The sequence below is a fragment of the Odontomachus brunneus genome, unplaced genomic scaffold (genome assembly GCF_010583005.1).
Source record: "Odontomachus brunneus isolate Ranch 3 - 2012 unplaced genomic scaffold, Obru_v1 Obru_scaffold_116, whole genome shotgun sequence".
Classification (NCBI taxonomy): domain Eukaryota; kingdom Metazoa; phylum Arthropoda; class Insecta; order Hymenoptera; family Formicidae; genus Odontomachus; species Odontomachus brunneus.
Window position 1 is genome coordinate 229,378 of NW_022639566.1, and position 5,842 is coordinate 235,219.

Genomic DNA, 5,842 nt, shown 5'->3' on the forward strand with positions numbered 1-5,842 from the left:
CCTTTTCCTCGTTTGTATGGTGCGAGATAAATTCCACGACCTTCCATGCTGCGATTATGACGTTGCATCTCCTGCAGCTGACGCTGCGCAGCCTTGGTATCGTTTACAGCCTTTGCGATCCTCGCCGCTCCACCAACTAGCGATCCAAGCGCTCCCAGCAATGAGAGAATAGGCAGGATTCCACCTCGTTTTACTATTGGAAGTATTCGATTTCGTAACATTTCCTTCTTCGACGCGCTTCGCTTCTTTTTTATGACCATTCCGTTTTTTGTCTTAGCCTTCATAGCTGCCCAAACGGCTGTAGCGGCAGCTCTCTCACCGAGAGTGGAATCTCTCGCGACTATACGTTCTCGCGCCTTGTCAGCGAGTACGTTATCTGCCACGTGACGTTCGACGAGATCGTTGCTTCGAGAATATGCGATATCGTGCTCGCGACACGCCGCATCCAGCGGATTGATACCCCGATCACCTCTGGCCAATCGTGTCCGCAAGCGTGTACCCGGCCCGCAAAACTGGTAGCCGGGGATATGCAGTTCGATAGGAAGCGCGTTAATGGCACGATTTAATAGACTATTGCCGATTTTTACTGTTTTCGACGACGCTGACATTCAGCACAGTCTCTAATCAACGGCGCTGGACCGTCGATGTGCGTTTGCTGCCACGGACGATTATAATGTTCCAGGCACCGACGATACTGTCGAACCTCCGGGTCGGCCCTTATATGTTCCGGGATTCTGTCCCACAAAACGTCAATGTGCTTCGAAAACTCGCGCAATAGAACAATCTTCGGTATATATTTCAACTGTTCGGAGGTTAGGTCTCGAATATCATGAGTATCCAACAGTAGGAGAAACATTTTGGAGACTGAACGGATTCGATTCGGCGCCTCCCTATAAATAGTTGCCGCGTGCCAATGAAAAGCATTTTTGAAGCGACATGCGGTTCATACGACAACGGACACCGATACACGTGAAAAATTTCGATGAAAGAATGTGACTAGCGTCCGAAAATATCATACGTAAGCACGGCCACTTGCTACCGATTACCATACGCGGTATCGTATGTGGTCCCTCGAATTGTGGTAAGACGAATGTGTTGGTGAGCCTGCTGGAGAGCCCACACGGTCTGCGTTTCGAGAATCTGTACGTGTACTCGAAATCACTGCAACAGCCGAAATATCGCTACTTGGAGAATTTGTTTGCGTCGATAGACGAAATTGGCTTTTTTACATTTTCCAATAACATCGATGTCGTTCCGCCGAACGAAGCGCTGCCAAATTCCATTTTTGCTTTTAACGACGTGGCGTGTGACAAACAAGATACGATAAGAGAATACTTTGCTATGGGTCGTCACTCGAACGTCGACTGTTTCTATCTCTGTCAGACGTACGCAAAGATACCTAAGCATCTTATACGGGATAATGCGAATCTGCTGATTCTCTTTAAGCAGGATGGTACCAATCTGAAACACATGTACAAAGATCTCGTGAACACTGATATGACGCACGAAGATTTTTGCGCGCTGTGTCGCGAATGTTGGCAGCAAAAATATGGTTTCGTAGTGATAGACAAGGACAGTTCTATGACCAATGGACGATATCGGCGGGGATTTAACGATTTTGCAATACCGTAACGTGACCATTTGTCGTTTGTCGTCAACGAGGAAACGTCTAACACATCGTAATGGTGACGTTAGATTACACAGAGATTAGCAACTCAGAGATTAAAGATGGTGAGAAGATGGCGAAAGAAATTGCGAAAACGAGCGAATCGACCCGTAAGAAATATCGAGCTTTGAAAACTGGCAAGATAGAGGAAGATACTGCGTTCGAAAGACACTTTCGACCTATTATCGAGCCTCTGAGACAGATTGTGGAACATTGTGGACGCGTTGTTCGCATCGAAATGTGGATCAATAAATTTGGTGTTTCGCTCCAAAAGAGGGGACGACCGACGATGGACTATTACACGTAAAGGGGAGTACTCAAAAATTATGTACACGATAACACTCTGTGCATGGGCGCCTCCGATTTTGATGCGAGGTCGCGCAAGATACGACGCGTAGCGCAACCGAAAGTCGACAGTGACGCCGTCAATAGACTATACGTGGAAAAAGGTTTTGCTACATTTAGAGAGAAACAGCAAGGATTTGAGAAGAAACAGGAGGAATTTGAGAAAAATCTGATCAGACTTCATGCTGAAACACGTGCCATATGGAAGAAAGTGTTTGTAGCGCGAGAACGCGTTGAATAGATGGAATTTAAAACGATACGCTCGCAGTTTCGTCATTCGTGATTAGGCGACCTTAGCGATCAAACATGCGGAAAACTGGTGGAGATGGGAAACAACACAGCTCCGAAAAACAACGGTTGGTGGAGGAGTTGCATGCTCCTGCGAGAAGACATTTTCCTCGTAGACGCGTCATTGTTGACACGCGGATACGATGATCTGTGGCAGGCCGATGTAGTGGAGATGCGTCCGTATTCGCGGCTCAACGGTGGCTACCACTATATACTCACCGTTATCGATGTGCTGAGTAAGTATGCTTGGGCTATGCCGCTAAAGACTAAGAGCAGAAAGGAGGTGGTCGAGGCGTTCGGCAAGATAATTCGAAACAGCGGAAGATGTCCAACAAATTTGCAAGCAGACCAGAGGAAGGAATTTTACAATGCCGATGTGCAGAGACTCGCAAAGAAACACAACATCAATCATTATTCGACGTACTCGGTTATGAAGGCTTCTGTCGTGGAACGATTCAATCCTACGCTGAAGAATGACATGTGGAAAATGTTTACATTACATGGAACAGATGGATCGACTCACTACCGCGTCTCGTGTCGCAGTACAACGGGCGCAAGCACCGAACCATCGGTATGCGTTCTGTCGATGTGACTACGATCGCTAAAAAACTCCTCGATAGGATCTACAGCAACGTAAAGATTGCAGCTCCGGCGAGATTCATAGTGGGCGATCCGGTGCGCGTGAGCAAGTTCAAGACTGTCTTTGCTAAAGGCTACACGCCCAATTAGACTACTGACAAGTAACACTAGGGAAGTGATAATCGCCGATTTTTTTGAAACTGCGAATAAAAGTAGCTCTTCAAAAACTATTAGACACGTATTTTTTTGTTTTTCCCCAAAAACGAATTTTGGGGTAGAAATCGCCCCTACGAATTTTGGTGGGGGGGTAAGAGGTACTTTAGAAACTGTTTGTAGGATTCGTATGAAATTTAGTATCTAGGGCTTTCTGGCCTCGCTGATTTCGAATTTGAAGTCAGTTTTTGAAAATTCAAAATGGCGGATCCAATATGGCGGACGGATTTTCATTTTTTTTAAGGATTTCTATGAAACATGGTATCTAGGAGTTTTTGGCCTCGCTGATTACGAATCAGAAATTTTTTTGAACTACTTTTAGCATTATCCAAAAACAACGACGTGAACTAGCTTTTTGTTCTCATTGGGGTGCTTTATTAAAAGTGAGTCCCATTGCCTCTCACTTTTCGGGAGGTTTTTACTGTGAGTCCCCTTGCCTCTCACAATATCGGGAGTTTTTTGCTGTGAGTTCCCTTGCCTCTCACAATATCGGGAGTTTTTTGCTGTGAGTTCCCTTGCCTCTCACAATATCGGGGGTTTTTTTATGTGAGTTCCCTTGCCTCTCACTTTTCGGGAGGTTTTTGCTGTGAGTCCCCTTGCCTCTCACTTTTCGGGTACTCTATAAAATTGATGCAATAATGTGGAGGGTTATCATCTGTTATTGCAAAAAAGTGTTGCATGCACATTGATGCATTACACCAAGCACATCTAATTAGTCTAACATCTTTGCAAAATTTACAGATGATATTGCAATTTTTGAGACAGAAATCTACGGGAGTTTCGCATTTTTCTGGTTTTTCTACAATATACCCACTTTTCCACCAAGCGTATTTGAACAAATTTCGAAATTTAGGAGAGGTAATTTATTATGGATTAAGGACTGTATTTTAAGGACATTGTTTCTCAAGTGTAAGTTGACATCATAGCCATATAGAATTATGTCTGAAAATTGTCTTACAAAATTTTTCCATAATTTAAAACCGTAAACTTCCAGTGGCTGAATTAAGCCAGTAGTTTCAGCTAGAATCGTCAGAATTTTGACACTTTTATTTCCTCTATCTATATTGTCAAATTTGATTTTAGTTTGGCCAGTCAAAGAATCTAATAAAAGAACGGAATTCGTTCTAGCATTTGGTAAGAAAACATCAGAAAACCATTTAATGGCAATATCTGATGTCAATTTCCCTGATTTTGACGCTAAGGCGACGATGTTTTCTGCCTTATATAATGTCTTTTCAACAATTGGTTTAAATTTGCCACCTGTTCCTTGTAAGACTATTAGCATAGGTGACTTTAACTCTCCATCAGCGGAAACAATAGGTTGAATGGTGTAACTATGAGTTAAAGAATTCAAGGACTTTGCTAAACATTCGACTTTCATGGAGCCTTTCAAAGCAAGTGTTCGTCCGGCATGCGTTTCTAAATTAAATCCGGATTGATCGGAATTAAATACATTGTTCTCACCTACTAATAAAACCTCTGATTTCACTTTAGAAACAAATTCATGAGATTTTTGTATAATCTCTGCCTTTGCTGACACATATTTTTGGGTTACAAACTTATTTATTTTTCTTGACACAATGCCATGTTTGATTTTAAAATTATGCACCCAAAAAGTTGACGCAGAAAATAATTTAAGTGACAAATCAACTTTTTCACGAGCCTGTAGAGCCCATCTTTTCAAATCATTATCATGGACTGGAAGCGATTTTTCAGTGGCAAGTTTAAATTGATCCAAGACATAATTAGAAATTTTTAATAATTTGTCACTTCTTGTACCACCCATTTTAATTTGTTCCTCCCATTTATACAATGTATTCGGGTTTGAAACTTTATTAAAATTGTGTTGAACTGTTTTGAAGGACAAATTTGTTTTCTTTCCCGAACGCCAAAAGTTTACAGCATTCCTTTTATATTCAATATCTACATCTACTTTCATTTTCTTGCCATCCTTTTTTATTGGCAAGACTTCAAAATCATTTTCATAATCCTCATCAACAAGAACTGCATCAGGATTGGCACTATTTTCATTAAAACTTAAGCTATCAAAACTTTCAAAGAATATTTGGGTGTCAACAGATTCTTTGATTAAATTCCCTAAATGAAGAGCAAATAATCTTTCTTCTTCTATAATTACTGTTTCCAGATTGTATTCTGGACGATTAAAACTTTGTTGTAATAAGAGAACAATATTTTTTGGGTTCATCGACATTTTTGAAGGTTTTTTTCCTTTGACCAATGATGGCGTTAGTTTAAAATTAAACTTATCTAATATTGAGTTTTAAAAAGTTCTTCTTATACTGTAAAAAAAAGAAAGTAAAAACCAATACTTACCTGCTATTGCAGTATAAATACAACTGAATTAAATGTACTATGCTATTAAAATGTTAAAATATTATACTATTTAAATGTATTATATTCCGCTACGCCGATTCTGGACAGACCGATTCGATCTTACGTGTAAGCAGATATAGCTGCTGGGCTGACTGACATCTACAAATGTATGCTATGTGGCACAACCAATACTTACCTGCTCTTGCAGTATAAATACAACTGATTTAAATGTGTTATAAAGATTAAAAAATATTCAAGAAACATAAGACGTCTACTTTATTATTTTAAAAATGAATCTTACATGTGAGAAGATATGGCTGCTGAGGTGACTGACATCTACAGATACTATAAGGAACTGGTGCTTGAACTCACTTGCGAATTATTAATAAAGACCAAGAACCTAATAATTAAAAGAAC